The sequence below is a fragment of the Mycteria americana genome, chromosome 1 (assembly GCF_035582795.1).
Source record: "Mycteria americana isolate JAX WOST 10 ecotype Jacksonville Zoo and Gardens chromosome 1, USCA_MyAme_1.0, whole genome shotgun sequence".
Lineage (NCBI taxonomy): Eukaryota > Metazoa > Chordata > Aves > Ciconiiformes > Ciconiidae > Mycteria > Mycteria americana.
Window position 1 is genome coordinate 94393305 of NC_134365.1, and position 19956 is coordinate 94413260.

The window sequence follows — 19956 nt, forward strand, 5'->3', positions numbered from 1 at the left end:
AGGAACTGTTTTGTGTCCAGAAGTCATTGCAAAGTGGCAAATACTGAATTTTTAATGTCCCCCACTGAATATAACTGGGGAAAGATACATTTTCTAAGAGATTTTGTAGATTGTTTGTTTTGTGGGTTTTTTCCTAGAGGAAATGTGAACTGAATTTCTCTATTGTGAGGCATTTTAGGGTATGCCATATAAGTGTTGTACATGTATTGGAATAATTTTGAAAAATTCAGTAAAGTACAAGAATAAAAAGAATGTGAAATAGGCTCAATTTTGTTTTGTTTTTGTTTTTCAAAATAAAAATGGTTTTGAATGTCACTCGACAAAACATCAACTGAAGATACTGAGAAAAGCTTTGGAACAGATATTTTGTCAGGGTTCGTAATAAACAGTAAGGGTCCTTTGTAATAATACTGAAAATGCTTCACTAGTAGAACAAAATGATTTTGCTGTGATCATGTATTTTTGCAGAAAACAAGTTTGGTATTTACTAAAGTCTTAGCATCTGTCTTAGCTACCTCATTATAAAAGGATTTATAGATGTATTGACAAATTACACAGGAGAAGAAATATAAAAAGCTAAAACATATTGATTATGAACAAGATTCCTTGCCTTTTGATGGACTTTTCCTTTTTAACTGGGGTATCATGGGCTTCAGAGACAACTGGAGACAACTTGTCCTGGAAGTTTATCATCCATCCTTCATGCTGCTATATTCATCTGTCAGACCATCTCAGGAAAACGTATTTCTGATAAATGTGAATGATTCTCTTGTTAGAGATCAAGGGCTAGAGTTAGGGCTAAGGTATAAACTTTCCTCCCCGGGAAAGTTACTCTACCTACTTGTTTCAAGGGTATGTGGTAAAAAGTGGCTGTATCTAAAGTGGCTCAAATAATTTGAAAGTTAAGAAGGATCTGGCTAGAAGCAAATAGGCTAAATCCCTTCTTCTGCCTCTTCCAAGGTAGTAAGAATTGCACCAGGACTGCTTACGGATCTTTTCACATAGCCCTAATTCAGGTGAGGCTGAAGGATTTTCCCTTATCCAGCCCTTACAAATGCCTCCTGGTGTAGCTTTGATTCACTTCATAAATAGGAAGAGCATGAAAAACAGTATACTTTTCCTCATAACTAAGAGCTAAAGTAAAAATCTCCTTTCCAGTGGTAATTTCTGAACATCAGTGCAACCAAAATGGCTATAGCTATAGCTAGATAACTGGGATTCCTGCTCAGAGCTGCTCTCCAGCTCTTCCAGGAAAACTTTGGATCTCATTTGGCTGAGCGATTCTCCTTTGGTACCACCTGCTGCTCATATGTACAGGGCATCCTTCCCTGGGGCTTCCAGCTAGCAATTGTGTAAGAACACACTGGAAAGGCTGCATAATTCATGAGGACATAGTTAACTTACCTGCCTCGTCAAAAACGTCCTGAAAGCGCCCCCAAACTCAGAGAAAGATCCTACTTTGTCTTTTGGGTCTGGTAAAATGCAAGAGGTTTTGGGGGGATTTGCTGTATGCTTTGTTGCAGTTGTCTCCACTGTGGGACTTCAGCAATTAAGAAAGTCGTCACCTTTTCCTTTAGCTGGATGTCTGCTGAGGCTTCCAGAGGAAGATTTTAAATCGAAAGTTAAAGGAGGGATGGGCATTGTGCACGTATCCCTAATTCTGGGTCTTTGGTCTACCAAAGTATTTATAAGCTAGCCTTTAACTCCATCGTCAGATACATTTTAGTGTCTCCTCTGCATGTCTTCTGTTTATCGTTATTTTCTGTAGAGTTAGGTATACTTAGAAATACATGTATTACTTATACACTGTTCTCTCTGTGTCAAACAGAATTTGTAAGTCATTTAATGTGAGCAGTACACAGTAAACCATTTTCACACGGTGTACTAAATATGAAATATACAGCATAACGTGCTAATAAAATGTTGCTAACATAAGTAGGCCACCTAAATTAGAGGCTAAGCCAGCTTTGTGATTAACTGTCTCATCTCCTGAATTGCACCTTTGGAAGGCTTCGGTAGGCAAAAAAAGTATGGTATATAAATATTGACAAAATTGTTAAGATCTAAAACCAGGAAAAAACCCAAATTATCTCGAAGTGTTACAGCAATTAAGAGTAGATTAATAAATATGTTATCAGATGTCACATTTGTACAGGTTTGTAGAAATGATGAGTGAATAGTAGTATGTGAATAACTTGTTAAGTATTATTGCTCTTGCAATAGGCTTCTGCTCGTGTGTGAAAGTTTAGAGTAGATTTCTAGTGGCATGTCACACGTGCACCTTCAGTGTATGTGCATACACCTTTATTAATCTAGGGCTTCAAAAGCAATATTATGGAACAATTTCCAAAGAAAAGCTAGTTAAGAAAATTTGTCCGAAATTCAGAATCACATTTCTTCTGTGATTATGATGATGTAGCGTTTTTTCTGGATGGCAATGGCTGTATGGTGGCCTGAGGTTACTGAGGAAGAGATGGCATTGTTTTGCACTACTGAATGCTGGAGACTTCAAAGGGTACGTAACTTCAGCAGGTACAGAAATGTCGCTGTTTTATCCGGCGACGACCTTGGAACTTCCCTCGTTTTCAGCATATCACCGGGTAAGGCTGCATCAGATCAGCACTGGGTTAGGCAGAGGGATGTGTTAGAAGGAGGGAGAACATAAAGATGGACTCAGCTGGAGGTCAGGCCTAGAACAGCACCTGGTCGGATCATCAGGGACCGGTGGCGCTGACCTTTTTTTTTTATTTGCAGCACAGACAAGGTTTACTTCAGCAGGGTAGCTTTATTCAATAAAGAAAAGGGGATTGTATCTGGGACTATTTTATCCTTCGTTGTAGAATTTCTGTCTTCACCAGGTTCTCCCTCTGAATCTAGCGTCTTCCTAGCAGATGTCCAGAAACAGGAGAGGGTGCATATGCCTCACAGGAATCTCGTTTTCGCTCAGTTGCAAGTCAGAAACAGCCAGCTCATTCACTAGTGGACACGTGAATACAGGATCTTTATACTAAAACTTTTATTTCTGTATTTAAAATTCCACCAGGGTTCAGTGAGAGGAAGGTATTTTGGGGTTAGTAAGAAATGTGTATTCTTCAGAACAACCCCACCTCCAAAAAAAAAAGTCCACAGCTTTATAAAATATCTGTTTTGTGTCCTAAAATAAAGCATGTATTTCATGCTCTATAAGTCTGAGGTTTGTAGCTGAAAAAGATTAAGTAAATAATTCAGAATTTGTTGTGTTTACCTGTTAATAATTAAGCAGGTTAGTCTGTGTACTTTTTATAGACATCGAGCTTTATTTATTTATTTTTATTTACTTGGCTTATGTTCTGATTTTTAAATTTGAAGAAGTTTCTGCCAAGGAAGAGATCATGAGAGAAAAGGCATCAAGGAGTTAAGCGTTGCACAGGAAGCAAAATCTGTAGGGACGCATAGTCTCTGGAGAGAATGGAGAATTGTCATCTCTCGCTTCCCTTCTGCGTTCCCCCAGACTAGTCTCTAGTGCTTTGAGGGAATTAAATTTTAAAGGTCATAAAGAATTTTCGGACAAAAGCAGCACCTTTGATTCCTACTTTGTGATGCCAGTGACCAGGGATAGAGGAGTCTGTCTTTGTTATGAGGTGACATTTGGTTCATCTCAGTCAAAGGAAAGTTTCAGCCTTGTTCTGTTTCAGAAATAGAACAGAAATTTGAAGTAAAAAATAAGGTAACAGACACATTGTATGTCTGTTTTCTTGTCGTGTGAATGAGTTACAGTCGGCTGAAAGGTTGTAAGCTGACGGCTCTAAAGTCTGAAATCTTCTGTGTTGTTTGAGGAGGTACAGAGAGGCCAACAGCGTGAGCTGCTCTCCCAAACACCTTTAGATCCGTCCATCGTGAGATTGCATCCTGTGGCAGGTTCATCCTGTGATAGTTCAGTCCAAGTGGATCAGTCAGGGCATCTTTGCTTTCGGTGGTGATGAACAGGCCAATAGTTTCCCAGGTTCCTCTTGAGTCACAGTATCTGTCACTTGAGAAAAGGATGTGATGAGCAGCAAAAGAATTCTGTGTTCTCCATCCAGTAATTATTGGTTGCTGTTTACATAATCTAGACCTAAGCGTAGATTAAAACACAGAATGAGAAGAGGTTTGGGTTTGGGTTTGGTTTTTTTCCCCTCCCCTGCCAGGCAGTGATCCACCCCACTGCTAATCACGTTCCCTCCCTGCCTTAAGCAAAGTCATTGCTTAATTTTTTTTGAATGTTTGAACTGTTCCTTTGGTCTTGGCAGAGTAAGATATCATTTGATATTTTCACTCACCTTTTCCAAAGGGGAGAGAAAGCACAGGGTACTGAGAAAAGTCAGTTGAAATGATTGGCATTAAAAGACAAAAGCTGCTGAAATGTGAGAGTGATCTTTGGACTGTATATTAAAAATCAAAGATTTAAAGAGACTGTTTATGTGAGAATTAATAGCCTGATTTTGTTGACAGTTGAAGTCTTCATCTGTTACCATGGCATGTTTTAATTCACTGTCTGCATTGGTATTTCCTTCTGAAGAAATACACAGGCTAGTTGCTAATACCTCTAATACTAAAAATGCCATTTGCTCCTCATGTTGCAGGTGATGATTTCTGTTTAAGTAAAGTTATGGTACATAAAGTTAAGAGGAGGTTAACCTGATAGATAGTGTTACAGATGTTCCCCTTTCTCCCTCACATGACTGTTGCTGTCAAAGGTAATTTTGTCCTGGGCCTAGACGGTTAATCCAAGTCTTCCATGGAGATAAATATGGGCAGATATTCCTTTTCAAATAGAATTTAGAAGTGCACAGGGAACTTAAATTGTTTTCTGAAAGACTTTTTCATGCATTAAGAATGGTACTGTAACGCTATTGTTTCTTTAAAATTTTTCTGTACATGTACAAAGCTTCCTTTCCTGCAAAAAAGTCAATTCATATCCAGTTCATTATCTTACGCTTGCAGGCCAGGTCAGTGGTCTGCTTTGGGCGGCTGTCTTCAGAAATTCTCCAGAATCTGTCTTTATCATGGAGTTTAATGCTAGTCATTTGATTTATTCCTTTTTTTTTTTCCCCCAGACAACCTTGACTCTTGAAACAAGTTAAAGAGATCTCAACTCTAGTTGTCAGTGAGTGGACAGAAGTCCATATCACAAAAAACATTACTACAGTCAATAGTAATTGGTCTGTGGTTGTAAGTCCAATGAAAGAGGTTGAACCAGCCACAAAACCTGACCACTCGACATGGTCCCTCAGTTCAAGGCTGAGGGGTAGCGGTGAGCCTGTGTGAGTCAATCTGTTCTCCTGCTAGAAGAACAGTCCTGGAAATGAGAGACTTTGAAGCTCAAAGCCTGCCAGATTAGACTTTTCCATAAGCGTTACATTCACACACAAGTCTTTTTTTTTTTTTTTTTTTTTAAAAAAAAAAAGAGCATTGCTGTGATGCATTGTCCATTTTGCTAAGGACATACTTTACCCAATGTTCGTGCCAGGTTGACTGAATCTCAAAAGAGACCAAGAGATTTACTGGTAGTCTCACAGTGAATCATTGTCTGAAACCCTTTTGGCTCCTATATTCTTAGCATTAATCAACAGTGATTCCTTTCATCCACTTGCTACCAGAGTTTAGTTTGTATGTATGATGACTGTTTGGAAGGAATTGAACTGGAGTGGTGGTAATATAATTTATCGTATTCTTTGCATTTTGTTCTTCAAATATAGAGTCTTAAAAAGAGAAGATCCTCACAGTTATCATCCTATAAAATTTTCTCCACCCTCAGCGAAAGCTCCATAACCTTGAGAGACAATGTAAATAAAATTGACACGTTCTTTAAATATTCTTGAACGGAATGTATTTATCTCAGTCTCACTTAATCTGATGATAGTTCACTGAATAGGATTTTTTTCATTAGTAGCAAATGTCAAAAGGCCATGCAGTTTATAAGGCATTAACATAAGGAAATGAACAAGTGTGTATAGTTCTTTCTTGTTTGCATTTGGACAGCAGTACAGTATGCTGTTGTTACTGTACGAGCAACTGGCATAGCAGAAGAGGCATTTTAAATTCAGCACTGTTTAAATTGTCCATTTCTGTATTTCTTATTTTTGTGGTAGATCTCGTTCTGCTTAGATATTTTAAAAAGCAGGTTATTAAGCATACCTAATTTGTTTCATCCTTGAAAGCATATTTTTCTAGGAAATTACCATGATCTACTTCAAGCCTCTCTGAATATTGTGATATATTTTGTGACTTTGAGGTCAGTAAGCCTATTGTGATCCTATGCTGGAAAGTGTTTGCCTTTGCTTGGTATGTGGGCTTTAACTTTCAAGTGGACCAAAAGTGGTTTCCTGAGTTGCATGCATAGTTTTTCGCAGCGTTGATGTCATGTGAATGCATCAGATTTAGAGGGTATTACTTGATATTAAATAATTTGAATCACCAATAAGCTGTTGATCCAAGTGAAACAATTAAATGTAAACATGGAGGTTGGAATTGAAAACAAAATGGATGGCCTGTAATTTTGGATATGGTATGCTTTAGTAGCTGTTTTGGTCCAACAAATGACCATCTCAAGTTTAAGGCTTGATTAATTTGAATCACATATAAAAATAGTTTTAAAAACTATGTGGCAGAAATGTTGCCACTAATTCAACTCAGGCATTCAAATGTTTGGAAAAGATCAATTAATGATTGTGAAAATAAAGAGGAGTAACCGTAACAGTTATACAGACTCTTGTATAGCACTTTCTGGCAAGAATCACAACTGACAAAAAGATAGCTGTGTATATCATGAGTAGTTGTACAAAATTTCAGATGCTAGTAGACCAGAGAAGGGAAACTGAGACTTTTGACTTGGATTTAATCCTTTGCAGAGCTTGAGGAGATAATGTCTAAGCACGACCTCGGGTCTGACTGATCAGTGGGTTTAAAAGAGAAAATATTTTCTTTCACCTTGTGATCAGTTTTCCTGATGCTTTTTCCCCTCTTTTCATCTCTTCCAGATTCCCCAGTGCCACCCTCTCTTACTGGGCTCACTCAGCAGAGCCATCCCTCGCTGCAGCACGTAGTGTGCCAGCAAGTACAGAGTGGTTCAGTTGTTAGATGAGTTAGACATTAGGCAAACAGCAGTTTCATACCTAATAGTATCGCTTAAATCAAACATATCCTCGTGCAATACACCTAACAGCATTTAAAGGTCAAAGTCCTATCCTCATTACTCAATATTTTAGGCCCTCTGTTTTGCTTTATTCATTGTCTGCGCAGAACTGACAGACTATTCCAGACCATGGTTGTGTAATGTTGGAAAGTGCTAACAGTTGCCATCCAGCATGTCTATTCAGGCAACTGCAGACCTTATGAAAGCTGAAGCGCATGCTACGCAGCCTTAGTTCAAGCGAAATAAACCTTCTTCCCTGAAAACAGGAGAAGCCGCCGTCGAACAGGCTATGCTGTTTACGCTCAGGACTGACCCACGTAGGCTGGGGGGGATTGCCATAGGGAAATTTCCGCAAATGCTGAAGCTGGGGCATCGTTTGATTGTGATGATCAGAGGTAAAAAGTACCCGGAAAACAAGAGGAAGGCTGCTGATGTGAAAAGAAATTGCGAGCGTGTCTCTGCGAAAGCAACAGAAGCGTCCCTGTAGCAGCCAGGAACTGGTGGGAAGTCATGCTTGGAAATGCTGAGCCTGAAAGCCTGCTGCTGCTACATCTTCTTTATTTGAGAAAGCAACACTTTGTGTCCTTTCTCTCTAAATAAGCAAGGGTGCTCCACAGAGTTCTTTTCTGTTAACAGATTACTTTTAACAGGTAACAGATCACAGGTCTGTAAACAGATTAAAAAAACCATCTGAGCTTTGAGGAGACACGTCTGTAGCAAATAAGTGCAGTTGAATGAGTTCTGCAGTATGATAAAGGGGTCAAAATCTCAGTGATTAAAATGTCTTTGTGGCTAGCTTTGAAAACCATCACCAGCGAAGGATTCGAGAATACCGGTGGGCTAAGTTAGCCCCATCCTGCCATACTCGAGCTGGTATTCGCTTTGGACACAGGTTCTTAGGTGGAGGGTCAGCGCTTCAGGGGAATGAGGGGATCTCGCTTCTCCTGCGAGGAAGCGAGAAGCCTGGCTGGAGTGGATTCAGCCATTGTAGTCTAAGTGAACCTCTCATAACAGGAGTTGGAAATTATGCCAATCAGATCCCTAAAACATATTCTGAATTGGTGGAAGGAGAGTGCCCAAGTCTATTTTCAGACTTCAGAATACTTACTCTTTCCTCAGCTGTTTGGCAGCCAGTTGTGAACATTTTGGTAATTAGTGGTATATGGTACTAAGTCTTCTTTTAGTTCTTTTTTCAAAATGCAGCCTATAGAGAGGTTTTCAGAACATTTTGGTCATTAAAGCTGTTTCTAGTTGAAAGATGCAAAGACTTTATACACAATTTTTCATTAAAAAAAAATAAAAGAACCTCTTCAAACTCTGGACCTGTAGAGAACTTACCTGTAACTTTTTCCACAAATTCATTTGAATGGCAAACATAAATAGCAAAACTTTGGTTGTAACACCCATTTGCTTTTATCTCTAACAGGAATGAAATTACACTTAATGGAAAAACTGAGATTTTTTTTTTTTAAAGCATGGAGTCTTACTAATTTGGTGTTGAGTTGTGTAACTTTTCTCTCTGAAGGATGGGTGTAACATGACATTTCGGATAGTAGTACATGTAGCTTATGTGTTTGTCATGTGTGTACTAAATATGAATGTGTAGGACTTTGTTTTGTCTTCCTTCAGATAGCTATGTTTATATATATACAGCATTCCACCCACTTCCCCCACTGAATGCCTAGCTATTTGACTGTTATGAAAACTCAAGGTGTTGTGTGTGCAAATCCCTAAACATAAGCATTTCTTTTCTTTACAGCAGCATAAGAAAGAAGTGTTGAGAGCTGCTCTTAACCCTTTTGGAGTCCGACGACAAAAGGTAAAACCAAATGCTAGTTTTTGGGTTTCTGAAGGTGTTGATATCATAATTGTTTGGAAATGCTATTTCCCTATCACATTTGAACTGAGAATTCCCACAGGAGAAAAGCAGGGGTATGGTAAGAAGACTCAAAACGTTATTAGACCTCTTTAAGAGCACCAGCATATCTGGGCATAAATTATACAGGTAAGTTACAACTGGTAAACCACAATTATTTATTTTACTTAATATGAAAACATTGGTGTTAAGAGTCAGTGGGACTTTCAGTAGGGTTTAATATTGCTAAGGATTTAATGATTTTTGTCCCACTATAACTTGATAGTTTTTATGATATATAAAGTTTTTTCAAATTACAGTAAGACAAATCCTGTAGCTCTCCTCTCAGGCAAGAGTCCCTCAATGGGAGTTTTGCCTGAGTGAGAACTGAATGAGGTCTAAATAATTAGCAATTAAAATATTCAGTTATTGTGCTACTGTATATAACAAAGCACTGGAGGTATTAAAAATTGCTAATCTCCTCCTTATTAAAATGTTAACTGCTAAACATAATACAGTTTTGCATTTTCTATCATTCATTTTTGCAGTTCATTAGTAGAGGTGAAATGTTTGTGACAAATAGTCATTTGAACTTTTAAGGGATTGACTTTGTTTTCCTGGCATTTTAGTTAATATTTCTGACTGAGTTAATTTGTAAAAGTGGAGTGTTTGTGGAAGCCATGGATTTTAGTAAAAAACTAGATAATGTACAGAGAGTAACTTCTGATACAGCATTCGTGAGTATTTGCAGAAGAAAACAGATGGTAAGCTACTCATCAGGAGACAGAGCTAGGCAATTTAGGTAGCCAATTTGTCTATGTTTTGATCAGCAGCTTCTTGTAATGAAGTCCAGTAATAGGTTAAGGATTGTCCATAGAGTTTACTGGGCAAATAATTTTCAGTGAGACGCTAGCACGTGAACCATTCAGCAACAGGTTAAGAAGCAAAGTTGGTGAAATTGTTTAGTTGTGCACCCAGCTCTGTTAATTGGCACGTGAGCTGTTTATTACTATGCTAGTTGATGAGAGCCAGACTGTGCGCTCATCCTACTTCACTGCACAAAAGAATAAGAAGGAGTAAGATGCATCTCCTGTCTCCTTCATCACATAGCAGCAGCAGCAGGATGTGTGGAGAGGGAGAATGGTATTTGATGAGTGAGAAAGGAGTGGTAAGTGAAGGTGATAACTGGTAGAGGAAGGAGGTGAATTACTGGAAGGATTTGGTGACAGGTGAATTTCCCAAGGGAAGGCAACTCCCTCAAAACTATTTCTCGTATAGGCACTCTCTGGAGTAGTTTTTGTTAGTTATTATGCCTAAAGGGTTTTTTTTTTTCTAATCTTTCTGAAGAGCCATTCTAGGCCTATGCATTTAATTGTGCCATATAACGTTGTTGGCAATTCAGGCCATGATTCTGCAAGGATTTACACATGTATTTCACTTACAGCATTATGAGTAATCCTGCTGAAGTAGATGAGATTAATTGCAGGACATAAAGTTAAGCATGTATATTAGTCTTTGTAGTAAAAGAGGTGTCGTTTCATTTATTTATTTATTTTCAGTGTGGGACATTATTTTTAAAAATACATAAATACATGGGATTTTCCACCAATTTTGTGGCAATTAAAGAGGATGTAGGTGGTAACAAAATAAGCTTTTCTGCTTGTTCCCAAAATCCACAATTTTGTCAGGTTCTCAGCTGTAAAGTGTGAAAAAGAATAGGCTGCTATCATTTTCCTTTTTACATGCACAGTTAAACCTCCAGCTAGAATGAGATGATCATATAATTTATTATAGAGGAGTGAACAGGACAGAAATCAAACAGGAAGGCATGTGTGCTTATGTGGACTCTTGTTTATAATTTCATCAGATTGGTGCACACCTCAGACATTTTATTTAGTGATAAGATATGCAAATTGTTCTGGAGCCAGCAGCAATACTTTCACCTGAATGTCAAAACTGACAGAGATTTTTAAATCAAACCTCAACAACAACTTGTATTTTAAAGCAACTATTCCTAAGATATAACCACCAATTACAGACAAGTAAGTGCAGAATTGTTTTCCTACTTTCCTTCATACTATTTTCCTTCCTTTCTCATTTACCTCCATGGAGGAACAGGGTTGCAGGCTTACCTGTAAATACTGGGTGTAACTATAGGCAACAGTGCAGAGGAGCTATGAGTTTCTATGGAAGAGTGCGCAAAGCACAGGAATGCAGATTGAAAGTGGGGAGACTTACGAAATGAGATTTACCAGAGACAATATCTTCTGGTTTTCCAGATGCCTACATCACACCTTCCATATCTGTGAAGGAATGGGTAGTGCAAACTCTTAATTTCAACTGGTTTCTCTCTCTTTGGTTTTAGTTTTATTGCATGTGTGTCCTTAAATCAGAATGTGGTAGTAGAAGCCTGTGGATACAGTGGAAAGTTTGGACAATAGCTTTTTCTTGAGATTGAGAACTGAAATTCCTCAGGCTGTGGATGTTTAGCTGCTGGGGTTTTGGTTTTGAGTGTACATACAGTCATGGGAGAAAGGGTGTCACTGAAAATACAGCTTGGGATTTAAATGTTAGATGTGTTTCTTTTTGGAATCTTTGTTCAAGTCAGTTCTCACTGTCTATAAAGTGATAATCCTGTGTATTTTCCCCAGATTCAGTTCCTCCTTTCTGTGAATGTGTGCACATGACTATGTCCAAACTCTTCCATCTGAAGTTTTCCTAGGGCTTTCTTGGCTTGTTTTCTTCTTGTTGTTTGTAGTGTGTGTACCTATTAACCACAAAGATATCTGGGCTGAAAACATTTAACAAAGGGTAACAACTTAAGTATTGCTGTATCTGTGCATGAGTATATGTGTGTGTGAGAGAGAGCTATGATTAGAGAGATTATGAAAGATTGTTATTTGGTTTTGATTACATGCCTAGCTGTGTATGTTGTTCTGGCTCTCTGCATTCTCTTATATCACTTGGTCATTGTGTCCTAATAAATCCTCCTGTATGACAGATTAAAATTTCTGGTCAGCTGCTTTAGTTGGTACCAGCCTCTTCCAGGTGGGATTTTGCTTTCCACCTTTAAATAAGAGCAACATCTTTGTTTTCCTACAAAATGAGAAAAAGGATTTATATGTGTTCATGATTAGAAAGATATGACCTGTCCATACAATGTAAGTCACATAATATATGCTCATGGACGTGGGTCCCATAGCTTTCAGGGTCCCCAGAAGTACTCTTTGTGGAAAAGGACTTCCAAAATACTCAAGACTTACTACTTGTGCAGATTTAGGCCACTGCAGAACATTTTGTTTACAACAACTAATTCTAGGACCTACTTTGGTGTTGTGGATACTTAACTCCTACCCACTCAAACAGAGGCACTTCAAAATAATTAAAGTAAATGAATAATCGACACACAGAGCAAAGCCTTTCAGAGGGAAAGTGAGTTTATTGAAAGAAAGAATTTGCTTTTTTTTTTGCTAAATAGTTTCTTTCAAGGTCTTCTTAAATAAGCAGCAAATGCTTTTGTTGGAAAATAAAAAATAAAACTGAATCTTTGATTGTCATTTCTGCCATGGCTGATGACGTTAAATCATTGAAAGCTAGAAAAAATCAGATGGAATTTGTTTTTTCAAGCTGAAGTCCAGGCAGTAGTCTATTGCCTCTCTGCAAAATGCTGACTTAGGTAGCACTGAGAGAAATACAGTGGGTGTTGCGGTATGTTCACCTTTAATGCGCTGCTTTAAAAGAATATGAAAGATTTGAAAGAATTTTGAAGAATTTCTGGAGCTTGCTGGGGACTGCAGGGTAAAAGCACCAAAGGAAGGGGAACAGCCATGAAGACACTGATTTTTCCCTGATTGGCTATAGGGGTACTCACGGTTTAGTCTTCCACCTAAATGGATGCACTTTAACCATCTGCTCCAGTACTAACACCATGGCTGCAGCTATCAACATTGATACTTGCCAGTTGCCATTAGAGTTGTTTGCTTGCTGCTGTATAGGGAATAATTGCCTATAGCTGATACCAATAACCTTATTAATCTTATCAAAACCTATGCATACATATTTGATAAATGGTGATATTGGAATCTGTCATATTCTTTTAACATCAAGCTTAACAGAAATTCTCTGCTCCTGCACGTCTTCCTTACATGTAAACTCCAAGAGGGGAAATTCAGCTTCTTTCTTACGTTGACATTACGTTTGCTGTTTTTTCTGTGCTGAGTTTGATTCCAGGCATCCAGCAGCATTCCAGAGGGAGAGGTGACTGGCATCGCAGCCTGCACTGCTGCTGCTCTACTTGTCATTAATAATAGCCCACCGGGCTAGTTAATCATTACACTAACTTTTTCCTGTTCCTTCATAGCTGATTGCTGCCCAGGGGACATGGGTTACCGCAGTCTGGCTGCCAACACAAAGTTCAGTATTGTGCGTGCGTGTGTGTTTATGTTTACCTGCATGCATATGCATCGTGTTGTTCAGCAGATATTCTAGTAACACTAACAATGCAAGGCCAGTGTGCCTGTTTTTCTATATAAAAGGTAAAAGTCAAGAGGTAATGCTTTACTCTTCCCTCCTTTACCATTTTTGAAAATGAATGTGAAAGTATTGGTCTCATTAATCGACACACTGGCACAACAGCTTCCCTCATTCAGCACTTTAAGAGTAGAGTTTCAGGATGCTAAAATTCTGTTTCTTAGAGCACACATTTGAATCATGTGGCCAGTGATTCGTGTTGATTTACCAGGGGCCATGATCTGACACCTCCTCTATGAAAAAGACAACGTCACTGTCCACTGGGAGTGAAAAAATATGGGCAAGGAATAGATGTCAGTGAAGTCTTTTGAGACTCAGAAGCAGGTATTTAACCACCATGGTTCTTGCTCAGATATATGTAGCTGTGTTGATTGCCAGGGTGGAAGCCAAGACAAAACTTTCCTTTTAGTCATTCTGACTTTCTTCTTCATCTTAAGTGCAGATCATCTTGTAATGTCTGGAGGATGTGGCACAGGTTACACTTGGCATTTTTGCCACATGGAACAAAATTTGGTATTAATTTCTTTCTTCTGTGCCAGTGAGTCAGTTTACCTTCATTGGAAAGAATAAATAGCAATTTTGCTGTCCAGATGTCAATATTCAGGCGGCCAGACAGATTAAAGTATTATTAAAGACAGAGATCTTTAATGTCTCTGGTGTTGTTTTGGGAACGTTAATTTTCTTCAATGGATAGCTCAGGACAGTGAATTTTTTTGCTCCTCCTCCGGGTCAGATTTCTGTTCTGTTGTCTCTTTCAAACCCAGTAGGCACTTGGCTTTCATGGTTTTCCATACAAGTAGAACGTGGGTTGACAAGGAACTAATTGTAAAAGGGAGGGTTAAATCCTCCATCTGGTGGTACAAGATTTTCTCTTCAAAACACTACTGTGTCCCGCAAAGTTCAATAGATATATCTTTCACTGAGTAGTACTCTGAAATCCTTTTCCACTTCCCTCGCTCCCTCCCTCCCTCCTTCTGTCCTTCTTTCCCTCCCTTTATTTCTCTCCTTTTCTCTCTTTCTCTCTCCATCTCTGTCTCAGTATCTCCCTCTTTCTCTCCCTGTCCCCTCTTTCTGTCGATGGATGTCTATTTTCCTGTTAGAGCTGAATCAGACATTTGTATGGTGCCGTTGTGGTGATGCCACTGAACACCTTCTATGTGCCTCGTTCATTTTGTAAACATTCCAGTCAAAGCCAACATTACGTTATGCAATAGTATGATTAGCACAGCAGCATTACTGCATAACTCAGTGTTATCAGCAATGCGGGTCATTAAAAGGCCACCGCCCTCTTCCTCCTGTACCAGCAAATAAAATAGCAGACAACAAAATGAGAGACAGCAAGAAGTCAGCAGCAGTGTGAGCTGGACCGTTTGCGTGGCAGCAGCACATTTTAGTGCCAGGTAGATGAGGTGGACCATTCTGACTTTGAAAAACAGCGTTGAGGCCATTTTAGCCATTCCCTCTGGTTGTTTTGAATCAAACCTGTATCATTCTTACTGATATTAATAGGACTTTGGGGATTATACAAGTCTCTTTGCCTTCAGAAGGTGTATCTTAAGGATGGCAGAGAGAATTCACAAAAGCAGGCAGAGGCTCTTCTGAGAGACAGGCAGCTGAAAACTTGTATTTTTTCTGGCAAGAAATCAATATTGAAGAAAACAAGAAAGAAGCAAGAAACGTTGCTACTCAGTCACTCATAGAGCATTTTAATTACATAAGGAATTTTCCTTTAATTTTTTAATAATATGAATTGTCATTTGCAGAACTTTGATTGGAAACTATTTCCTTCCTCTGAATTAAAATATCTTTACAATAATGTTTATAGGCACATTTAAATGTTCTTTATGAGATGGGATTGCCCCAAGATCTCAGTATCCGTGTCTGAGTCCTCTTGTAAGTTATGTTCTAACAGTTTGATTGGTATGTGGCTAAAACACAATGTTCCAGTCCCACCTGGGCTATAAACATGAAATGAGCCATTTCAATATAAGCTTTCAGCCTCCTTGAGATTCTGGAGGCCACCAGACTGTATGTCTCTCAGGTAATCTCCTCCACCAAGACTGGAGATTCTCATTGTTACTTCAGAGGTCGTCAAGGGAGAGTGTCTTTCTCTTTGCTGAGACGCTATACTGCAACAGAGATTCAATTCATTTAGGGGTGACAAGATTTTCCCTAAATCTTGGCAAAAACCTGATTTTTACTTAAGCAAACTCTGGACGTTTGAAAAATAGCTTTTCTTTGGTTATTTTGGAATTAGTTTTAAAAATCTTTATCCTCCCAAGGTTCTTCATTATAATTGGTGAATCTGAGCAGAGATATGTGTGGAGGCAACACTGTAATGGGAAAAACCTAGTTATTATCCAGACTGATCCAAGTAAGCAAGCCCACCTTCCTCCCAGGCTCTTCAGAAAAGTGTGGGGGCTTTCTTCCAGCCAGGTGTCTGGGGAGAGGAGCTGCACAGATTTTCATAGTAATGCCCGCATCCATCTTTCTCTCAGGGAGATCCGCTTCCTATGGTTTGGAGATCTGCCTGTGGATTTCTGAGGAGACAGTTACCTGTGTATGTACACTGAACATCAGTGGCCTGCAGGTAATCCTGTTATCGCTAACTCTAGGACTGTGCTTTAGTAAAATATGTTAATATTCAGTTACCCAAGCTTTGTTTATGGCACTAACTGAAAGGCAGCAGCAGGTGAGAAGTAACTTGAATATGCCCTCTCCTGGTATTGGCCAGTAGTATTAAGTGCTGTTTTCATTCTCCAGTTGGATTTTCCATAGTATACCCTTGAAATCATGAGTTGTTTAAATTTTCCAGATCCTCAGAGTCATTCTGTAGTATTTTAAGTCATTAAATTAAGCTAGCTGCTGGATTTTGTATTCAAGCAGTAAAGTGACCCCTCCTACTTCTGCTTCCTTCTTGGATACAAAACTTTGCCAATTTTCTGAATAATATATGTGCATGTAAATAATTTTCATCCCATAATGGAGTCCATGTTTATCTGACCATTGATGTCTTAAATAGCAAAAGGAGGAATATACTGTCATTTTGAAAGCAGGTATCTTTTCTTTCTTGTTATGTAGTTATTACCAGTTTTACATAGTGGTTAAACTTGTATTTACATGTTTAGATCACATTTTTTGGAACACGGTGTTGAGAGGGAAAGACGTCAGTTACAAAATCTCACTTCTCTTTTAGAAGCCTTTTCCCTAACATCCAGTAATATGGGTGTTAGGGTTAGTTTGGCACATTGTAGGAATAATACATATAAGCCTTAACAAAGAGACTTGAGCTTAGATTTTGAAACCTGTACAGTCAAAGCATGTTGATCTGGATATAGCTTCCAGAATTACAGAGTTTAGCCTTTAAATAACATCTTGCTTTAGTAACGGATACTTTGACAATCAAATACGTGGGTGTTTTTTAAAAACAAAAAGCATGATTTAGCTGAAGGTTTTCCCCCTTTTTTGAACCATTTTCTAACCAGAGATTTTTTTTCTTGAAGTCCTGCCAATGGCAAAAATAAGGAGGGAACATGTGGACTCATGCAGAGTGCTCACTAGGCCAAAAAGGAAAACAAAAAAAGTAAAACCCCTAAGCTATGTCTGAGCAAACTTCACATTTCTCTGATACGAACGAAATGCAGACCTCACTTCTTACTGCTTTGGAAAAATCAAATGAACTAACCTCTCTGTTTACAGAACAATTTCTGTGCGTGTTCCACTTCCATTTCTCATTGGAAATCAAACAACTTTGTTTTTCGGAACTTCTCCTGCAAACTTAATCCCTCGTGCCCACACACAAAAACCCCTGAATCCATGCATCGTAGGGAGTCAAAGATTTAGGAAGGTACATTTTTCATAGGTAGTTATAAATATGTATAAAAAATTTCCCATCGCATGAATTTCTCAAGGGGATAACACATGAAATCATGAAGGAAAATGTTATGGCAAAAAGTAATGAAGTAAGCTCAAATCTAAATCTTCCTTTTAGGAAGATACAGACTGAAGTAACAATGCTACACAGAGGCTGAAAACAGAGCAGTTGAAGTAGAACTGGTTTTGGATCTGAGGTTTTGCTTTTGACCTTTTACTAGCATAGAGTTATAAGACAACGTTGGTGATGTCTTCAGTTGCCTCTAGAATCTTTTTAGTTCTGGAAGATACCTACTCATGAAATAGGAGTAAGACAAGAAGTCTTCATTGTTTTATTTAACTTCAGGGTATTAATTGTTAACACAGCTTTCGATGAACTAAAAGAATGTAGTAACTCCTACAGGAAACATTCTTGGGGATGATCCCTGCAAATTGGGAACAAATGCTTTATTTTCTTTTTAATTTTTTTTTTAAGAGGAGAGGCTTGGGGAATATCTGTGTTTTTGGTTTTGGTTTGTGTTTTTTTTTCTCTTTTCTCTAATGCACTGCATGCACTAAAATACCAGACAGTAAAACTTTCTCCTTACACAAAGCTGTCATTGTTTTAAGGCCATTCTGCTCCCTCTGAACCTGTGTTGAAACAGGTGCCTCACTTGCTTGGCTCTCCTGGAGCAGTTTACGGATTAAAGCACCACACGTACCACGCACAGTGGCACTATTAACAGTGCAGAATGAGGCTGGGAGAAAAACTCATATAGGAGCTACACACCTAGGTACAGTTAGTAAACAGAGACAGTTACCTTCATTAAGCATAATTAAACCTAATATTGACTGTAAACTGTTACTTACCTTAAACTTCTCTGCAGACATTGTGGGAAAGGGATTAACTTAGCAGATAGGTACACTAATTACTACCTTCTTCACATTACAGTTACCATCAGGAAGGCCTATATTCATAAATAAAACATAGTAGGGGATGAGAGACTGAGAAATATGTAAATTCATTTGCAGGAAAAAAGACCAAATTAAAAAAAGAAAGTTGAGTGATGCTACTGGAAGCAAAATGGCACTCTAGCTAATTACCATGAAAAGTATGATAAATCATGGACGTGTATCCTTGACTTCTGACTGATAGAGCCTGCAGAGTGCAATCTCTCATGCGTAGCTGCCTCTGACTGATTTAAACCCATACGACTATCGGGTTTGATGGGAAAGCACAAAAGTGTGTTATTTTATTTCCTTGGGTATTGTTGCTACCTCTTTCTCCTAGAAATGACTTGCAATTATTGTAAAAATACAGTCTGATTTCTTGTCTGCAGAAGAATTGTTGTTTGATGCAGTTGGCAAACAAAGGCTCCAAAGATGGTCTAGTTACGGTTTAATAGCTGTATTTTCAAATGCAATTGATCTGGTATATTGAGACAATTATAGAAATATAATAAAGTGTCAGGGGTTGCTTTTGCTTTGGTATATTTATTCTCATGGGAGAGATCTTGTGTCCCACAGACAGGATCAAAAGTCAGAAACAGTTTTATTTATGAATTTCTATTTGTTTCCTGTAGAATTTTAAGTGAGTCACATTGCTGATGTGTGCTTCAGCTTTTTGATCTGTTTCCTCCCAAATTTCATAGTTTTCTGCACTTTACAATCCCTGCAAGGGACTGCACACACTTACTTAGGATTATTCAGATGAGAGAGGCTTGCAGGATGAGGCCATGCTATGCGTTATCGTGTCAGTGCTGTTACTGCTTAATCCTGTAAACACTTTACATTTGAATACATAATAATGATATGATTGCTGTTTGTGGGGTATTTTCTGTTTTCCTTGTATATCTGTCCAGAGTACTTTTTGGTTGAGTCATATCAGAATAAAAGTCTCTTCTGCTGAGCTAACTCACGCCAGAATAACGGGAAGACAGACTTATCCTGAGCTTCCCGAGCAGAGCATTGCATAAGCCACAGGAATACGAGACGCTTGAGTACACTAGTATTTAACACCCAAGGTGGAGATTTATCATCACAGTAGTATTAGTATTATGTCGATATTTTAACACAAAATTATTAATTGCTTCTACTGAGTATTATCCTTTAACTTTTTATGAACTTCTATCACTGGGCACACAAGAAATCTAATATTTGTAATGCTCATAGTATAGGGTTCTGCTGAAGGAGTGGGAAAAGTGAAGTTGCTAGTTGAATATCTGCACATACTACCTAGTGAGTACTGTTTGTTTGTTTCATTTCTGGTTTTGGTTTCTCTTTCCTTCTAGAGAGATTTACCCCTGTAATATTGATGTGATGTGCAGGTAGGAATGTGTAGTTTCCAGGTACAGTTATTATGCTTCAAGAAACAATGCTAAGTAATAAACAGTGTTTTCCTGCTCTGGTAACCCTTATTCTTCCTCTGCAGCTTTTTGTGTACCCAGCTGCAGTGTTTATAAATGTTATCTTCATATCCTTTTTGCAGTGTCACTGAGTTTTCACAGCATTGGATTTGAAGAAATACATCAGAATTGAGTTTCAGAGCTGCAAATTACTTTCAAGG

The 19956-nt window shown here is 38.4% G+C and overlaps 1 protein-coding gene across 10 annotated transcripts in view; it reads left to right on the top strand.

The window, feature by feature from the left end:
* Positions 1–19956, top strand: part of ZBTB20 (zinc finger and BTB domain containing 20) — a 473367-nt gene that overhangs the window by 51747 nt on the left and 401664 nt on the right. For 9 of the 10 annotated variants that reach the window (XM_075512721.1, XM_075512731.1, XM_075512714.1 and 6 more), the window contains one exon: positions 8913–8972. The gene's annotated coding sequence lies outside the window, so the exon portion shown is untranslated. Of the gene's footprint in view, positions 1–8912; positions 8973–16036; positions 16129–19956 lie in introns of all 10 variants that reach the window. The other variant, XM_075512739.1, reaches the window with a different exon arrangement.